This window comes from Bombus flavifrons, chromosome 9, assembly GCF_040668555.2.
Source record: "Bombus flavifrons isolate JBK064 chromosome 9, iyBomFlav1_principal, whole genome shotgun sequence".
Taxonomy (NCBI): domain Eukaryota; kingdom Metazoa; phylum Arthropoda; class Insecta; order Hymenoptera; family Apidae; genus Bombus; species Bombus flavifrons.
The window spans coordinates 5798708-5820345 of record NC_138450.1 but is presented as its reverse complement, the minus strand read 5'-3'; the positions used below and the strand labels follow the sequence as shown (position 1 = coordinate 5820345).

Sequence of the window (21638 nt, the reverse complement as noted above, 5' to 3'; positions counted from 1 at the left end):
TTACCACTGCTGCCTCTCTGTGTCTTCTCTCTTCGCCACATCCACTATTTTCCACCGTGCCACATCCTCTCTTCGCTCGGTCCACTTCTCTCTCACAACTCTTGCTCAATGCGCTCTTCTTTCCTACGTCACTTTAACCATCTGTCTTTCCACGTTCCGTTTCTCTTAGTTCTGCTCCTTTTTGTTACTTTCTCTATTCTCCTCTGGCCTCTCACGTCTCTTCCTGTTTGTCTCCTCCGCAGCTGCGGAGAGCAACACAGGTGGCACCACTACCGAAAGTAGTACCAGGAGTTGGCGGCGTGAAGCGACTTCGTCTGGGTGACTGGTGCAAAATAAACTTTGTTTCAGGCTCCGCTTAATATCCCTCCAGCCATCAAATACTGTTACGCGAGAACACCAGCCCGTATACTCGCTCCCCAGAAATCCTCTTCTTTGTCCGCCACGTCGGCCACAGCGGAGAAGGAAAACCGCGAATCTGTCTCCTCTCTCCGCGTTTCGGTCTCGTTATGAACATCTTCAATGACACCGGCTGATACATTTAGTTTGCGTGTCCTGAATTAGATACGCAACTCTGCTCTCTCTTCAGTGAGATGATGCATCGCTGCGTTTCGCCGCGTTCAACAACGAGAACTTTCTAACGCGCGGCAATAACTCTCTTGCTGAGAGCCTCTTTCTCGCCTCGACGCCCTAAACTCGCACTTTTTCTCAGAACTGATACCAGGTTCCTAACTTCGAAATCGCGTGCTCGTCTAGGTAAATAGTACAGAGCATTTTGTACGGAGCAATAAATGGCGAATGTAAATTTCTAGCTAAGCTAACAGGTACCCAACACGCGAATTCTTAATGTGGATATGTACGTGTGAGTTTGATGTTTAATTTATTACCGTTGATTTCCTCAAGGATTGCTATCGTATTTGATGAAATAACGTAAATAATATAAAAACATACCGCCATTGCAAAATACTAAAGATTGAACCATCGTATAGAGAGGCAATTTTAACTCGAATTGTCATGTACCACAGCAATGGGGTAGCAAGCCCATTTAATAAATTTTTTGGATCATTTTATATAACTAACCCAGAAAATATCACAGAGAGGCGAAGCTTATGTTCAATACGTGCGTTCTACACCAATGAAACTGTAAAATCATCAAATATTTTCGAATCAAACCAAAAAACTGTCATTCTAAGTACGGAAGCCGACAAATTAACCGATTAATAAATTTTCTCCAAAGATTCGGTCGGATGAAGTAGGAACTAGAGTAATTTGCCAATAATTTCAAGGAAGTTTCCATTCGGGGCGACTTAACGCGGAGCGAATCTCGAATTGGAGTTTCACAACGACGAAAACATCAGAAACGCATTCCGAACGAAGTTTTATACGGCAGTTGGAATTGTTTTCCGTGTTCAAGGACGCGTGCCATGAACATTATTTCGCGCAAAGCACCGCATTAGCCGGAAGAAAGACGATTGGCATTAGGTCGCGCGCGATCTTTGCTCCAGATGCCGATTCACCGAGACAGAGTAATGGACTTTAGCTAGTTTATGCCTCGTTCTCAACGAGCGATCCTCCCGGAAACGACTCGAAAGATACTTCCGTCGCGGGCGCAACGACTAACCCGCTGTGAATTGATACTACGCCGAGCGAACATTTGCTCAAGCTGTTTGTACGAGAGAAAGATCGTAGCGGAAAAGCTTCTCTCCGATTAGAAGCGCGCCCAGTTCTGTAATGGAAGATCGTGTGTGCACGTAGTAACATTGCAACCTAAGCCCTCTTAGTGGGCTGAAACGCAGACCGGCTCGCGAAGGATCTCATTAATCCTTCGAGGATACCTTTTTAAGCGTCGCGATTGATCCTTTCAATTGATGACCGAGATTGACGAACAGCTAAAATAAAAAGAGAGTATTTTTATTCGTGCGTTACGAACGAGAATCGTTCGATACACTGGACGAGATATTCGATATGAAATTATCAAATGTCAATAATCGTTTGTTGTTCGATGAATTTCGAAAGATTGAAATAAACGTATACACACTGTATGTTTGTCGATGATGAAATCCCTCTTTTTATGTGTACGTTGTATTCTCGTGTATCGGAGAAGATTGAGGGCTGAGTTTTTCTTTTATTTTAATTATATTATTTTGTGACGGAAAGTACTGCTTGGTTAAGAACGTTTCTTGTTGTAAAAAATATGCTAAACGTCAGTGTTGGATAACATTTAATGCAATCAACGATTAACGATTGCAATTGGAATGTATGATTATTCATAGCGATTAACGAGTATAACAGGTATTTAATCGTCAATTGAACCAACGATTAATCACTTAATCGTCAATTGAATTAACGATTAACTATTAAAATTCTCTACAACATGAAATTGATGTTTGCATCTGTGTGTGTAGTTACGAGTTAGTATTCATTTAATACAATATACATTCGTATACATTGAATAGAACTTTGATTAAATTTAATTTAAAAAGCTATTGTACTATAAGAATCGACGATTGGCGATTGCTGATTAATAAATAACTAATTTCTTCAACGCTGATAATTCAATTAGATAAAAACGTGTAATCGATCGATATCCAACACTGTTTGACGTCAATGTGTACTTATTTCATCCGGGTATATGATAGTATAAGACCCAAAAACAATTTTTATTCATTTTTTACTGTAAGCTACCTTTATCCATTATTCGAATAAACTCAATAGACTTTCATAAAAGAGAAGAATAATTTCTTTCACGAAATAACTACCATTACTTTGAAAGGGAAAGTGTCGAGAATCAGTGAGTTAAATACATGTGATTATATAATGACAAAGAAAGGCAAGCATTTAAGCACCGTTTATAGGTACCGTTCGTGCTGCAAAGTGAGAACAGAAAAGAATAAAGGAAGATTTAGTGATTCGTGGAAATCCAACATTCGCTGGGGAATTTCGAATATCAATCACCGTGTATTGTTTCAACTCTTATAGAAGAGCATCGTTTGCTTTCATTTCTCGAACGGCAGCAGTGGAATGTTACGAATTATCGAAGCTTTACTGTTCATGTACGGAAATCATCCTTTTTTAAAGTTGATTGCTTTCAGATATTGAATCCGAACAGATTCTTTCTTCATACACGAGCCATGCAGAAATCAAATTGATCAATTCTATCAAGGTTAATCGTTTGATTTCTAAAAAATTGAACGTTAATTATGTACTTTGATACTGAAATTAGAAAATTTTCAGAAAACGAAATCAATCGTTTCGATATTTGAGCAAATAAAGAAAAAATTACATCGACTTCCCTCCTTCAGATTTTACCCTCCAAATTTTTAATTAAAAATAAGTGGAATATCGAAAGTATATTTTATTTTCGTTAGATTTCCTTTTTACGAAGTTTGATTTGTAAAATTTATTAGGTACGCACGCATACCAGGTAAACCACAGTAATGCTGTAGGTATATTAGCCGCAATTATGTTTCCCTGGAATGTACATTACATCCTGTCTATTAACGTAATTCAACTTGTATTACTGAACTAATTTACTTGGATAACTAATGTACTACCGGGTATGTTATTAGCGTGTAGAAAATCAGTCAAATTGGTGACTTAACAATTCAATCTTTCGACGATTAAAAATTGATGTAACTAATTATATCTTGGATAATTTACACGTACATCCAGAGTCTATTAATCATGTACCTAATGAAATGTTAAAATGTAGACAATTGATTTAGCTCCTGAAAAATTCAACTAGCCAATCGACAGATAAGAGTATTTCATTACAAATTATTTTGTCTCCTATTAAACAATACGTAACTATGCATTCGATATTGAAATAGCAAAGGGTCAGGTCAACTAGCCAGTCAAGGCTAGAGTTAAGTGGATACCTATGGAAATTTAACGTGACGCTGTTACATTTGTAATTCATCGAGTTACCGTATGTTACAGACAATTCTGAAGTACAGGTCGTATAATAGAATGAATTTATATTGGTCGCAAAGCACACCCTTCTCACCAAGGTTCTTTTACTTTTCTTCCCTTACCCGGAACACCTTTCTTTCTTGACTAACTGGTTCGCGCGTTCGACGGCTATTTACCTTGGCTTCTCGTAAATTTTTCAAACAATTTTATCGTGGTAACGTACGAGAAAGGATCGACAACCACTGGTAGCTGAAATAGGTTAAGAGCGTGCAACTTGAATTCTTTTGTGTTATCGCTCCGTTATGTACGCAAAAATATATTTCTCCTTGGTAACATTGAAATGTGAAATCTGTGCCAAGGATAGCGATGGAATGTGAGAAACATACAATAACTTTCCTTGGTTTCTATACGCGAGTAAAGTGATTTATTTTTCAGTAAACTGAGTTTAAAAAGCAAATTTAAGAGTATTTAATACATTTCAGGAATAATAGCGTAGCGTAACATATTCTTTCGTGACGTATAAACTTGCGATTGCTACGACATTTTAATTTTCTTCTCTGACATTATTTCATTTAACTGTATTTTGTTGAGGATCTCACGCGATTGAATCAATATTATTGATGACATTCTACAAGTCAGTCAAAATCTCAATTATCAGAACACCGATTAACAGAACGATCGATTATTGGAACATCGTTTATTGGAAATTTTAGGGATAATCCCTTACAAGGAATTGATTACAAGGGGATTGAAATGGAATAGAAACAGAATGAAATAGTAACATTCGTATAAAACATATAACTTGCTAAATCACTAATAATATTGATTATTATGAAGACACAGGTGTACACATAATATCTCTTCGAAGCAACAAATCTTTGTACATTATAAGTAGTTTTGAATATTCTGATGTTCGTAAGCAATAACAGTGTTACCATTGTCTTCTACCATTTGCGTTATCTTAGTTACCATTAATTTGCATCATTGGTATTAACGAAGCTACAGTGATATTACGATACAGCACGATACGATTATAAATACACTAACATGTTATTTCCGCATTGAGAACATGCGATAGCAATGGTTCAGCTGTAGTTGAATGGTGAATGAAACTTTCTACACAAAATGCGATAACGGTAATTTCAACAATTCCTTAATTAATTAGTATAAACAATGAATCGACAATTTCAATAATTCCTCAATGAATAGGTGTAAATAATGAATTGGCAGTTTACTTTACTACAAATTTCACTCCACTTAATTGCGATTTTAATTTCTTTCAATAAACGTTATTTTACATTAAAAAATTTTTTGTATACAAAGAATAATCTCCACAATGATCTTATATAGGATTTAAGGAAAGGTTTAACAACGTTCAATTTACATAAATTCTAAAATCAGTACTTTTGATGTAAAATGTAATTTTGATCTTTTCGTACAGATACGGACAAACTTAATTTATTCGGCCATAATACATAGTTGAATTACGACAATGTGTGGAAAATGTATATCAGACAATCTGGAACAAGGCATTTGAAAATATACATATGATTCAGAATTTACATATATTGCTGCTGTATGAAAGAGCTAAATATCAAACATCTCCGGTAAAAAAAACATAAAGATTTGATTGTAATATTGTAATTTGTTCTTTTTATATTTATGGTAATATTTGGAGGTAATATAATTTGTTTAATTGGTAAATTTCCTTAAATTTGTCCTACAAATTACAAGCTAATCTCAAATTGCTTTCTCTATTTACATTTATTGCATTGTTAAGAAAAATATTTTAGTTAGTTGTAAATCCGAGGTTACCTCTTACTCTGAGAAGAGGTTCTGGGTTCTACAATTAAGGTTAAATATAAGCTCCTAACACTTCAGATATCTTTTTTTCAGTTTTGAATCTATTATAATTTGAATCATATATCAAGTATATATTTATACATATAAATTCTCTTCTAAATCATTATAGAAACATACAATTTCAACTCATCTTATGACTCACAACGTTACAAAATCCAACGACAGTGTACAGACAATAATTCAGTCTCTGCCTACAAAAGACTCTCTCACCCTCTAATTCTTTAACTTAATGGCGCACGATATCAGTTTGTCGGAAGTAATTCAAAGTCTCCCTGAACCACATACTCGAATCGTTTTTCAGTGTAACAATACTCCGTTCTAACGTTCTCCGGGCAATCGAATTCCAGCTACGCTTTGTACCGTTCTCCTTTCATCATTTCCTCTTATTTTTCTATCCCGGCGTTTTCCCGTGGCGAGCAAGCCACATTGAGTTTACACGTAGATTCGTTTCTTTGCGCATCTCGCGGCGTTGTGTGCTCGTGTACACGAGCATCGTACACCGCGACGTCCGAGCCATACGGAAAAGAGCGTAATAGGTCTTCCACCTGGTTCTCAATGTAAATTTGCACATGCTCACGGTTACCCGACTACGGTCCACACGTCTACATGTGTGTGAGTGTTTACAAGAACCACGTCCACTTTTCCACCACAAATTCCGAGAACAATGTCTCCATATCAGCAGAAACGACGACGATGGTTTCAATCGTGAAACATCAAATTTCAAGTTGCAATGCGCTCGACTACATTCTCGTGTTTGTCGAATGACGAATAACGTTGAACAGAAAACCCTTTAATCTTTATTCGCTTCGTTGGATTCCAAGGAATTAGAGAAGTTCCTTGGGCTAGAGAAACGCGGCGATCTGATTTCCCCACGCGTTTCTTAGGTTCACGCGATCTCTGTGATTCGATCGAAGTTCCAGTTTTTCTTTCTGTGAATAGCACGTAAACGCGTATGTATACTTGTACCGATACACGCTTAGTATTTGTAGAGAGATAACGTTTCATTCCACTTTGCACTCCGAATTTAGAAAATATTGCACTTATATTGCATATAGAGGATGAATTTACAAACGTATGATGATCATTGAAATTCATCAGAATTTTCGGCTTATGCTTTTCATTTATTTTTATTGTTTTATTTGATCGATGTAACAAGCACTTTTTACTTGTTTGGAATTTCGTAGGCGATAGCGTGAACTTAAATACTATCAAGATATAAAAATGTCTCAAAATTAAAATTTCTTCTATTTCTTCTACTTCTTACTAAGTTATCAATAGACTTCGAATTTTTATGCATTTCCAGCTGGCATAACTTTTGAAATTTTATTTTATTAGATATGTAATAATTTTCCATATTATAAATCGCATACGACGTATTTGACATTGTTTTACTTCTACTTCGTTCAACACCGAAACGTGTCTTATAACTTTTTTAAATCGCGATGTACACAATTGTTGGACACCACGGAAGTAGAACGATAGTCATTTCATGCAAAAGTATATTTGGAGTGCAAAGAGATCGTTTCTCCGGTGCAATTATATGTATATACACAGATATGTACATGTAAGACAAATGTATAGTTTACACCGAGTTAGAAATGTACATGTAATTTTCATTTATTTTTTGATAAGTCTACGAGAATGCATAGACTTTATTTCACGTTAGAATGCGTAGAAGAAATAGAAACGCATATGAAAATATATTTGTTTCTTTTTTATCCATATTTAAGATATATGTATATCAAATTTGACTATAAGTGCACGATTAATTGAAATGTACCTACTTGATAAATGTAAAATAATTTATGTAATATTTTGAATGCATAATTTATAAATGTATCGTTCCAATATGTTTTAAGATTAATATAAGAAGAATGCTTATAAAATACATTTTACATATGCTACGGATAAAGAGAGAAATAAAAAATAAATATTGTATCCATTACATGTTCAGAATTATTTCTGCAAGATTTACGAAGATAAAATATGGAATAGTATAGGTAGAAAATTTATGTTATTAGAATCTTGTGAAAGTATAATTTTACAGTTATTCGTTTATAATAAATTTAAATTTTCCAAATGTCATGTTGTATTATTAATTTTACAAATTTTTCAAAACTAAACCTCGGTCATCACCAAGTAACAAGCTTGAAAGCTATTCTTATTCCAAATATTCGCAAAAATTTAATTATACGTGTAAATCGTTTTCATTATGAAGAATTATTTATCGCAATTTTAAAGCTTACAAACATGATTGAAAATCGCCCTTTTGAATACGAACGTTTAATCGACGAATAATCTCCCCGAATAATTTTAGCATTTTAAATGAAATAAAAATTTGATAAACGCAATTTGTAAGCAAAACAGGTTGAACAAATTAAAATCAAAAGTATGTCGATCAATGGAATAAATATAACGTAATTTATATTTCACTAAAACTCCTTTCAACAAAATCTTTTAAAGAAATATGTCATTTAAAATCAATTTATCTGAGAATAAATTTGCTTATACCAAATCCTATAATTTTTAACATCATATTTTATAACTACAATTTTCATCAATATTTCGTGACATCTGAAAATCTCCATGAACTTCCAAATCGTTAATTTATTTATAAAGATATTTTTAAAATTAATTCGAACAAAAAATCTTTAAAATATTAATCGCAATATTTACCAATTTTTAATATCTATAATTTCAGCTGGAAACAAACTCCTGAATCGTTCGTTTGTTTCTAAAAAAAAGTCACGTAGAAATCCCAAACTCTGAACAGCGTTTAAAACTCGCCATATTCCAATTCAATTATTCAAACGATTCGAATCCGTAGGTGACCATCGCTCTCTAACTTTCAACCATCCGTGTAGAACATAAATTATAGCTGCCGAGTCAGCGCATGTTCGAGCTCTTAAATCGATTCTATTTTCTCTGCCGGTCCGTATCTTCGTGCCGCAATTGTCACGGCGATAATCAGTTTCGTGAAATCACGTTACTCGACGAGAAGTATCCTTTCGGTCAGAATTCGACTGGATGCAATGATACATAGGGTGTCTCACTTTAAACTATTAGTTATTTGAAATAGAATTTATTCTATTTCGAGGAAGAGAAATTGTAATATAAATATATAAAATAAATTAATTGGATGACCGATTTGTAAATACGACTACTTCGGCCAATAACAAAGATTGGTGTACTCTATATTTAAAATTGTATTAAACAAAGATGATCTTACTATATTAAAACCAATCACATAAATTCGCCAGCCAACTTTTCAACCACGATACTCATCATTCAAAAATACAAAATTTACCCACTGACACAATTCTTCTAATACTTCACAAGACATTCCAGAAAGTATGCTTTCAACTCCCAACTTCAAGGTTCATTTCCATCCCCTAAATATGAATGATTACCGATAAAAAAGATATATTACAAACTATGAATATTCAAAGTTTCATCAAGATCGACGTATCACATTTCGCTGATGTCCCTCGTTAGTTTCGTAATTAATGGACTGCAGATGCCTGTGCACTTATAGAAAATTTAAAAGATGCACGAATATGGAAAAATACATCAAATGTTCAAATGAAACGGTACTCGTTATGATATTTAACGAGTGAACGTCATACGCGTTCATAAAAATATAAACCTGCATAAAAATTCTCGATCTGAGAATTACTCTTATAATTGCGTAAATTAAAACGAGACACCCTATAGATAGTCAGGCGCACATTTACGTGGATGAGCTCACATACATTTTACGATGTAGCAAGTATACCTGAAGTCGGTTTTCACCCTCGATTCCCGATCGTAACGTCCCGATCGTATTTCGACGACGGCGAGGAATAGAGGTGGGAGAAGCATCGAACTGGCTAGAATATATCGTTGCTACAACGAGCTTCGATCACCTCGAAAGCTTTCCTCAATGGCCTCCGACGCCACGCTCCGCCGTCAAGCCACAGTATAAATCGTCGTGTCTCTTGCCCACCGGAAACCTTGCTGCGCTGATATTCTGCCTTCAAATTTCTCACGCTAATCGAATGGTGGTGCACGCTGGCGTATACGCTCTGTGTTATGCGTATAATGCTCCGAAAACTCGTTTCTGCTAGGTAAAGCGATGCATGTGTAGAACAGGATACAAGTAGATGAAAAGAGATGGAACATCAGCTGAATATTTTGTATGAAAATGTGCCTTAATCTTCCTGCGATCCTTGAATTTTTATATTTCAATTTTGTTCTCGTTTTACCAAGCAAAAGAAAGCGTTCGTTATTCTAACAAGATCTTTCAATAGTATTGAAACAAGAAATCATACAATACAAAAATATTCTGCTCAAACTCGAGATATTTTGTGACGTTGTGAGACTCGGTTAAGAGTCTTTAAAACCGGGACTATGAAATTAGATCTACACTTTTTATTTTGTAAAGATATATAAAAGATATCTTCTGGCTTCTGGTAAAATTATCGAAGATTTATATTAAATTATATTATATATAATTATCGAAGATTTATATTATATATAATATAATATACATCATATATATATATATATATATATATATAAGGTAGCAATAGAGGAAGCGAAACAAGATAAAGCAATGGTCGACGCGGGCGAGCACTTCGCAAGCTTTAATTAGCCATGAATCAAAGGTACGGTTAATGCAAACCAACGATGCCAACCTGTGACGGGTACACTTTGAGAAAAAGCATCAAAAGCTGCGGCGTGAATCGGACAGAAAGCCGTTTGAGAATTCCAAACCAAATCATGGTCACACGATTTCTCGAGTCACTGATTTTTTCAACTCTACGAAGCTATCGGATAATCGATGCCATTGGACCAGCTGCCTGTTACAGCGTGAACAGAGTGAAAACGAATAAACACTCTACTCTGTACACCTTTTCCTGTTCAGCGATATGCCATTAACTTCTTCAATAGATGTATTTAGGTGCTGCTTCTTCGATTTAAAAAGGTACAGTATCATAATATTAAGAAAATGCTAAATTCATTTTTTTAGAAATACATATTTAAGATACTGTTATGGTTAGGATTAGAGTTATTCACCCATTCCTTTAGGCTAATTCATAAGGATTACTTGTTCTGAAATATAAACTTGAAAAATTATTGGAAAATTTATAAATTCCAACTTATTATTATAGGGCTATATACTATAGGCTGTAGACTAGAATACTTGATTTATCCTGATATTTATTAACAAATCATTTATAAACTGTGTGTAATAAAATTAAATGCTTTTAACAACACCTATGTATATTCAATAGTGTAGAATAGAATTATGTACTTTTACATCAATTATCTAGAATAAAGTTAGACCTACACATAAATAGGATTACTTAAATACATGTATCTCTTGTTGTTTGATATTATATGAAAACATTTCTCGGGATCTGGTACTATTTCAAAGGGCACATATAATGTCAGATAAAATCTTTGTTCACGGTCATCTTTTAAGAAGATTTGAATCAACAGTACATCTCAGTCATCAGTATTTATTTACATGAACATCTAACAATATTTTTGTCTGCTTCTATTTAGAATACAAAAACGAATTCAACAACATTAATAATCATTTCAATCTCAATGTAATTAAAATTTCCGAAAGACACGCGTGACATTATCGATCTATATATTTGTACACGTATCCAAAGGAAAACATAACTCTTATCGAGTGTCATAATCAAAGACACTTCATTTACACTTCGTTGACAATTCCTAAGAAGAAATAGGAACTTACAATTTTAATGTACAACCAGAACAATATATCATTTCATACAGGGCACCCCATATACGCGGTATCCTCTTTATTCCGATGCGTGTTAAACGTTTCAGCGCTCAATTCCGAAACGTGTGCAAATCGATCGTGCTAAAAGAAGCCCACGATTCAGCGTCGAAAGAAAAACAGGCAAGTATGTTTCTATTCGTAGGCGACCGAGCCTAGCAATGTGCTTTAGAAATGGCGAGTCGTTTTATACGAGACGAATTGTTTTTCACTGGCCGTAAAAGAAGCCCGGGGAACTACACGAAGGTCCGTAACGGGAGTTCGTAAGAAGCCTCGTTTCAACGAGGAGTTGGCCCTTTTCATGGATCAGACTGGTCGGCTCCGTGGGTGGGAAGGGGATCTTCGTTCCTTGTATACTTCTTTCACGACTGTGGCTTCGAACTTTACTACTGAATCAGCCCTTGGCCGGAAGATGTTCAGTGTTCGCCAGCATAGAATCGTCGATTCTCTCGGCTCGAATCTCGCGGTTGCGAAATTCCAGCATTGGATAAAGTACATAAAGCCTCGGAAACTAGCAATTCAATGAAAAAAGATATATCGATTTCGGGTAGCGCCGTGAACAGTACAGGATATTTACGCGCCGGTTCGTAACGTTATTCCAACAACGACTTTGTTTCTTTCAGCGATACGATGTTCTCGCGTTCGAACATGAATAACAACGATGTAACAATTGCTGTGACCTGCGCTTCTGAAAGAACGCTGCCAGAAAACAGTGGCTTGGCTTATTTCGCTGATCAGAGAAAATTAGAGATTTTTTTCAATTTTAACTGTTTGACTTCAGTCTTTCTTTACGAAATAAGGAGAAATTATAAAATTGAAGGCTTCTTTAGTAAAATAATAAAAAGCACATTAGTTTCCCGAAATTCTCAATTTATTTTTTATTTCAACAATAAAATAAAGCTTTTAAAAATGAGATTGGGGTTACGATAGATTAGCTTGAAAGATATTTTAATTTCAATTTTATCGAACTTGTATAAAGGGTAAAAGAGAAATGCGCGCGAAGGTAGTTATCTACCAAAATCTTTCTACCGTTTCAAAGCTACATATGTATACCTTGGTCCAGTTGCAAGGAACACCCTGTGTATGGTTAAATAAACGAGAGTTTTCTGCTTTCTAAAATAGTTTTAAATTTACAATACACGATAAGCGTAGGATATGATATTTAGAGTAATGAGTATGAAATATTTTCTGTTAATATTTCATTGAAATTAATTACGATGCTGGTACACACGGAATTTTTCAATGAATTCTCAAGTAAATTTTACTGTTCGTTGCACGCTTTTAAAGTCTTAACTTTAGAATTAAACTGATTACAATAAATATGTCAGGTTTTATGAGTGTGAATAGAGTATTTCTGTTATATGAAGTGATTTTTGTGCAACGCGTAGTGTGTAAAGATTAGTAAAGAATTTTAAAGGTATCGATAATGTTTGTATGTGTAAAGTAAATTTGGTTATTCGATTATGGTATCAATATTATAAATCGTAAGGTATGTTAAAATAATTTCAAATTGGAAAATTCTATAATTCATGGAATCGAAACTAAAAATCAGGTGTAAAAAATACAATACATCTTTTAATAAACCTATTAAAAGTATAAAATAGCAAAATACGTTATTTTATATTAATTTTTATTTTATTTTCTGTGATAAATCGTAAATATTAAAAATAATTATAAACTTTTCAGTGATAGTACATACATCATATATATATATACATGTATGGTAACATACATATATGATACATATGTATACATTATTATAAAGATATTTAATAATGTTAAATCTAATAATACTACGAAAGAGTAAAAATTTTTATTAAAAAATTGTGGTTTTCGATTAAACGTAGATTGGTCAAATGACAAGTAATAAAAAAATTTAAATAGCTCATTTTGAATCGTGCAACGCTCGTCCGAACCAATTTTCGCTAAAATCAATATTTGCGGAGGTGCTGAAGTGGGTCCAGTTACAGTCAACGTTCGCAAAAGCATACGAATGGCTGCATTCGTTTGTGAACCAATCTTGTTTTGTAAAAATTTTAACATTTTTACTTATCAAGCAGAATTGCTTCTGATTAAACTATGAAAAATATAGATATTTAAAAAATAGTGGAACTACGTAGATTTTTTTAATTAAGAGAGAGATAATGGAATTAATTTTATCTTAGCATTTGGAAAGCCCATTTAATAAAATCATCAAATTGTAAAGTTGTATTACAAACTTGTTCTTCATTTATGATTTCTCCTTATTAGGGGTACAATATTCTAGTTCACTAGGATCTTGATTTCCCTAACGATCTATACTATGAGAAGATAAAGTGAAGACAAAGTAGTCTATTCCCCATTCACATAGAAAGCGTGGATAATATAAACTGAGTAAACTCCCTTAATTCTTCATGAATATCTACAATACCATTTGTAACTATTTCATTACCAATCGCAAGAAGAAGAAAGATTTCACTCCACTAACTTCACTATCCGTTGACTCTGCCAATATGAACCCTTTTCCTTGCCTAACAACTCAGCCAACGAGCAGAGCCAGTAACCATCCTAGCAATCGAGTCAGCTGGCTCCATGACCACATAAAACGCCACCTATCGCTGGCAGATTGGAAATAATCGGAATAAAGTGATTCCCCGGAATAATAGCAGGGCCTCCCAGCCTCCCTGTGCCCTGGTTCTCGAATATGAGCTAAGAGAAACGAGAACGGGGCTGTAGAGAGGAAAAAGAAGAAGAGAAAAGAGAAGAAAAAGAACGAATCGCGCTACGTCGATGCAGAATCAGACTGTAGCATCCAGTTCAACAATATAGACTCTTTTTACTGTCAAGATAGATAATGTAACATCGAATAAACAATTGTACGAACTACGAAAGAATCGGCAACGTAATAGCAGGATTTTATCCTGCAATGTCATTCATTGTAGATTATAAACTCGTCCTTCGTTATCCTACATTCTTCTGAAGAAAATTCATTTTTTGCGTTATCTACTTCGAGATGAGTCTTAATTGTTAGCTGTGCAGTAAATTAATTCAACTTTTAAATCATCCAAATTTGACGATTCTTTAAACTGCGTAATAAGTGAGTCTTTTGAATATCAGCTATGTGATGTGGTAAAAACATTAATATTATAATTCTAAGAATTTCATTGAGTTCTCTTAATACTGATATCTCTCATCACTGTTTGTCCATATAATAGGAGTTCACATTCGGATAAGTGAATTCAACCAGTATTAATTCATTTAATTAGACACTAATTATAATTTCGTTCAAATAAATGGAGTTCACGTAAACAATGTTCTAGCGTATATAAAAATTCCAATGTGTCACTAATATTTATATTATCTTTAATATATTCAACAATGATTTCATACATATCTATGAATTTCTAAGATTCAAATCATATATATTCGGGTGCTTATTATAATCTTTTTCAAATAGCATTGTAACATTCGTGCAAACGAATACTGTATATAAAAATTCTAAGATGTCCCTAATACGCACAACAGAAACATGCATAACGCGGTACTCGTATAATACGATCAAAAAGTTGCCCCCGTACAATGCGATTTGGGAAAATAATGTACTTCTTAAAACAATAATATTTCAGTATTCAGTAAATTCATACAAACACATCTTGCTCGTTATACAGAATCGTGTTGTATACTATCCCTAACATATTCAACAACGATTTCATTCATATCTATCAATATTTGAGATCAAAATCATATGTATACGTCTTGGAGAATCCTCAGGTCACAGGCTTTCCCTTTTAACTGGAACTCGTGCACACCGTTAAAATGATGTCGCGTCTACAGCTTGGACTATGGTCTGGACGCGTTTTTTCCCAACACAGTCCATTAGGAGCCGTTCCTCTCACGAAGATCGAGGGCGTCGGGCGCCAGAAGGAAGAAGAGGCGATTGGGGTGCCGCACCGCGGCGAACATCAGTCAGCATCACTTGTCATCGTTTGAGCGATGAGCAACGCCGGTTTACGCGCGCTCACTTCGCCAGATATTATGCGAAACGAGCGGAGGATTCTTCTCTTCTACGATCGTGTTCGTCTCGACGAGCCTTTTGCGCCGCTATAAATTTATGCTATGCCCCGACAGAAAGATGCGCGTGGAAACAGCGAATACCATGAAAAGAAGGGGTTCGGAGACGTAACGGAACTCGCTGAGTAATTTGCCGCATTAATAATAACCGAGATCCGACTCCTTTTGAATATACCACTTAATCCGGATGTACACACAGTTAGAAAAGTATATTTATCGTCGCAACCCCTTACGACGATAGCGGTACTTTCGATCATACTTTTATTCATTTATAGTGTTAATTTATATGTCGTTCAAAACGTAATGTTGTATTATTTTATTTTTTGAATCTCTTGTTCTTCTTTCCTGAAATTATTTTAGTAGAGGGGGAAGAAATCGTATGTAATGTAGACTTCGTGGATAAGTTGGTACATTATAATAAAAATAATACTTTTAAAGCAATATACATGAAGCGACGAAACGACTAATTCGATTTTTAAATAATAACTAACAAACGTTGGCTGCTAATATAATGGATCATCTATTTTTTCTACGAACAGTAATATCTTTACGTAGGTAATATATTATAACTAAAACGTATTTCTCAACCGTATGAGTCGACATTTTGAAACTTCAATTTTTAATACCGTTCAAATCATCCAAATAAAAACATCGTTCTGAAACAGTCCTTTTCCAAACTTCGATACAAAGAAAATCGAAGCTTTCAACTCTCTGAGGTAACAATTCATAGAAGTTTTTTCGAGGAGATGAATGAATTGAATTCATAGAACGAAAACCAGGATTGTTTCAAGAATTCTCTGCGCGGAAACAAGAGTGCGTTCGCAAAAAAGTATAGATCCGTTTCTAACGACCCAAAGGCCGGAACGATAGTTTGATTTTATACCTTTCAGTGATCAGAGAATTGTGAAAGTGGATTGCTGCAGGCAACAGGTACGTTGAATAACTGACCCAGCCTTAGTTTTCGAACAGTTTGCGTTGATAAAAAAAATCCGTACGTAACGTATGTATGTATGGAAATAGGCGGGGCATTCTGTTACATGCGCGATTGAAAAGCTAACTTCATCGGGTCAAAGGTTCAAACGATATGAGCATCCATCCATTCTATCGTGTCGTTACATTCGGAATATTGTATTTTTCAGGGAATTCAGATTCAGTAGAGCCTCAAGTTGACCACCGCCGGTGATAATATTGAGAAATGTAACATACATACATATTACGTGTTATACTATATATATATCGTTGAACTTCTATAAATCTATCGTGTATTTACGTACATCTCTTAATATCTGGTATTTATCTCCTTGTAATATATTGTCACAATAATAATTTGAAATATTGAATCTAGTACTTAAATATGTACTTAATGTGCAATTTTCGATTAATTCGACAAATTAAAGTCGTATCTCGATAACGAATATTCAGTTTTTTCCCCTTTATTTTACTAACATATTGCTTCGTTATAATTGCTTTGAAGGGATATTGTTTCTTTATAAATTGACGTTGCTCAACGATATTATTGTTCCGTTTGAAATGAACGTAATCCACCAAACGATTCATACGGAATTTTCTCTCTCTCTCTCTCTCTCTCTCTCTCTCTCTCTCTCGCTCTCTTCCGCTCTTGATATTGTACGAGAAGCTTTTAAGAAAGATAAAATAGACGAATAACAGGGCAATGCTGTTTACAAAACCTGTTGTCCACGTAAAAGTACCGGTTTTATGTCTCTGATATTCGAGACGATCTGAAAATCGGTTCCAGCGAAAACGCTTTAAAATGATTAATGTCCTTGAAAATGAAGAATGCAGTTGGTTGCCGGCCCTCGAACGTTTTATCTCGTTAACGGTAGAAAACGAAGTTTGTGATGAAACGCTTCAAAATGAAATTCTGTTTGTTCCACTTCGGTTCGTGAAAAAGAACGAACAAACTTACAGTTAATGCTAGTTTGCAAGGGAATACGATAAATTTGAGTGAAAATGATTTTTAATACTTTCACGGTGAAGTTACTCTAGTATTAATATGAGAAACTCTGATGCGCATATATCATGTATTAATATGAATTTTTTATTAAAAATGTATTCATTATTTTTTAACGATATTTGACAGAAAGAATTATTAATTTTATTAATAGGAGTTATTCATATTTTTCAATTAATGAATATAATTAAATATTCGAAAATATTCAAAATATCTAACACTTTGGTATATTACAAAGTTCTTGCTTCTAGAAATGATTTCTTAAAATTAATAAAAATGCAATGCAATACCATTTAATTTATTTTTCATTCTATTTTATTAAATTTTAAAATCTCTCAAGAAGTTTTATACAAGCTAATAAAAATTAAATAGGTACTTATTACATTTATGTCTGATTACTGTTATATGAATCGTTCAGAAGCCATATTAATCAACTTCATAAATTGAAAGGTAAAGAACAGCGATAATGTATATATTACAAATATGTTTTTAAATGTTATTTAACTTCTTAGTGTTAAACGAAGTTATTAAAATAAATCATACGTTTTTTAAGAATTGAAAATCGATTTTGCACCTGGATAACAAAATTGAGAAACTTATATATCCTTTAATATTCTGGACATGAAAATCTAATCTACTTCCTGGATTAAAACAGACATTGAGAATTAATACAAAAGCGCACACAAAATCAATAAATAACGCTCAATCAATCACATCAGAGTACGTGGATTATGTTCGATTGCATGAGTTTATCGGTAGCTGAAATCGAATGCATGTCTAAACTTCAGGAAGCCGAGGTGAATATATTCGTGAAAAAAATTTCTCGAACAAAGGTACGCTTGTCGCGTTGGAGAAATTCCTACTACGCATCCCTGTATACTCCAGGATCAGCAACGAAGAACGATAAAACGGGTATGTTCAGTTTCCGAGAATCTCGCGTGATTTTCTCTTACTGGTCCGTTTCACGACACAATATTGAAATTCAGTTCTGTTTGCTGGTGTTATATACTCGCTGCGCGTAATTCGTTTCGTGGCGCACTCGTCCACGAAGCTTCGCATGCTTCTCCGTCGTATAAATTAAATCTTCGGATCGTATAACGCCTTCAAAGCGATCGATTTTCGTATTATATATTCCTAGATCTCAACTAAGAATTCGTCAAATAAACTATAGCGCTGTATGAGCATTCACTTGTAAGATGCTTTGTCTTATTGCAATATGGTGGATTGTACCGTTTAAGAAACTTCGTGTAATATATATTTTCCAGAACATTTGTGACCGTATTAATGTGTCGACAATGTTGATACTAAAACTAATATCTAAAGCAAACAACCAGCGTACCTATAAGACTTTTATTAAATGAATTAAAATTGAAGGATGGGTAATGCAAAGAGAACAACAAGATTTTACTGATAAATTGAACAAAAGCCTTTCAAATACCAAAAACAGGGTCATGTGTATCTAGAAAAATTAAGAATTGATCATTCTGACATCGCTGTAGTAAATCTAGTTTTAATGGAAAGTTTTTAACTATATTTAGAATACTTGATATGTTGAAATTAAAATATTTTCAAAACTGATAATTTCTTGCATATGACATCGATTTATGTTTAATTAACAAATTATAATTAAAAGAATGTATAATTCCATTTAAAAAAAATCTCCGTTTTGTAACGTCTAGTTTCCACTTTTAGAATAGTAAGCTTATGTCGTCGCTTTGCTTGCGTCGTTTGTCGACAAATCGTTAAAAACATTTCTAAACTAAAGTATGTGAGAAGACGGAAATTAATTTAGCTTCTTGGAAACTCGATTCACAGAAGTGAAATTATGTCATATGCTAATTGTTAATTTAATTTGCTCGCTACTTAAATTACTTGTTTAGTATTTTCTTTCGCCTTTTCACGAAGTATTATAAATGAACGAAAGGTGTAGACAGGCAGGCAATTTAAAAATGTCATGAAATTTCATTTTGCTGTTTATAATCCAGTTCCATTGCTATTTCGCTTACAAAACAACAGAATATCGCGAAAGCATTGTTTAGAAAGAGTGTTATTTGATAATCTAGCAGTAAGAAATTTAATTAATATGCGTCAGTCAATTAATTAGCTTAAATTATTTAGCTTAATTAGCTTAAATTATTAAATCAATTAGATTAAAAGAACGAGATTTTATATTCTATCAAAGATTCTTAATTTAATTCCAAATTTTTAACAAAACAAAAATCGTTGTAAATAGTTTTAAATTACCTATTGTAAATAAAATTATCCAAATTTCCTAAAAAAAAGTATAAAAATCTGATCAGTTCGAATCAATTTACCTCGAGAGACCATATAATAATACAATTCTTTATTTTAACGTTGCATCGTATCATAAAAATAATACAACACTTTTACTGAAACAACTGTTTTGTAAACACAGCATAACATCAATCAATTTTCTCTTGAAACTTTTCTTCTTTTTATCACTTCTTATATGTATTTAATTCTAGCATTTTAACGTTTCAAACATACTTGTTAATGTTCTGTCTTGTTAATGTGTATGAAAGATGTCTAAAAATGGCTAGATCTTATTCGTTTCAATACAAATCCCGATTCTCTTCCTTCAAACTATCTTTGAACTACCTTTGAATATCATTGAATCAATAACAACAGAATACGGTTTCTCTATCTATCCTTTGTGCATATTCGAGTGAATATCTACCAGTAACAAACAGCTACTTGCTTGCTTTGCATGTTTTTCACGATAATAATTCACTAATTAACGTTAAATTATCTCTTCAAGTACTTCGATATTTCGTAGAACTCTACCCGCTCAAAATGAGGAAGGAACAATACCGATGAAAAGTATTCAGCAGTTAAAGCCAGATTCCCGCTTGTATTATCATGATATCAGTTCTATCATTATCCGCCGCTTTAAAGCTAAGCTATTATTATCAGATAACGCCATATGTGAAATGTCTGGCCGATATATGTACATATATGTGCAGTCTTGGAAATTGCAATTGCCATTAAACACGTGGAATGTTACTATTTAATAACATATCGAAATGTTTAAAAATATTTCAAATACCAACGTTTTGATTTCTTAACATTAATCGGGTGCTCGAAGAATGCTTGGCACCTATAAAGTCATTTAAAAGTTATTTCGCAATCTCGGAGCGATATGAAGAATTTTAATCATCGCTGACTTCTTTCTTTTTCCATTTTCTTCTCTTTCTACATTATATTCTCCGTTTAAATAGAAAGACACGATTTTCCGAAAGAAATTAATTCATTTCCTTGCTGTTAATCTCTTAAGAAATTACTAAGTCTCAAAAAAATGTACCGGAATAAAACTTTATTATTTTAGCACATTAATATTTGTAAAATTATATTAAAAATTATTTCTCAGAAAGAAATCATATTTTTGTACTTATGATGAGAGATTAAACATATAAAATCCAGCTGCGGAATACTACAAAGGGAGAATTTTAATACCGTAGCAGATCCTCAAATTTTATATCTCAATCTCGCTCCAGTGTCGAAAATAAAAAGTCTTATAATGTTTTAAGAGAAACTTTAGCATAAAATCGAAATAAATGGCCTCACCTAATATGATCGTATACGTTATATATACATACACCATGACTCACAAAAGTATTCAAACACTTGACATAGGACATTTTTATGAACATATTCTGTGCGTTATATAAAAAACATTTGACATTTCAGTAGCACATAAGGCTTATTGATATAATGGGTAATTGACTTCAATTATTCAATAAATGTGTCTCAATAATTTTGTAAAAAAATGACTAAAAAATTGACTTTTCTAAAATGTAATAAATATCTTATAACGTCAATATATGTATATTGTCTGATTTGTTTTAAACTTTACCAATGTAATTATGTTAATTGCACTTATACAAAATGTTCTGTATAACACAGTATATTCCAAATGAGATCCCACAAGTGTTCCAATATTTCCGTGAAGATGCATATCTTTTACCAGTCTATTTCGTTCGAATTTTCCAATTTCCGCCACTTTTTCTACTTTCAACCCAATTTCAAATG

General features: G+C 33.5%; 1 long non-coding RNA gene across 2 annotated transcripts in view; it reads right to left on the bottom strand.

The window, feature by feature from the left end:
• LOC138183291 (uncharacterized) overlaps positions 1-21638 on the bottom strand; it is a 119206-nt gene that overhangs the window by 78331 nt on the left and 19237 nt on the right. The window lies entirely within an intron of this gene.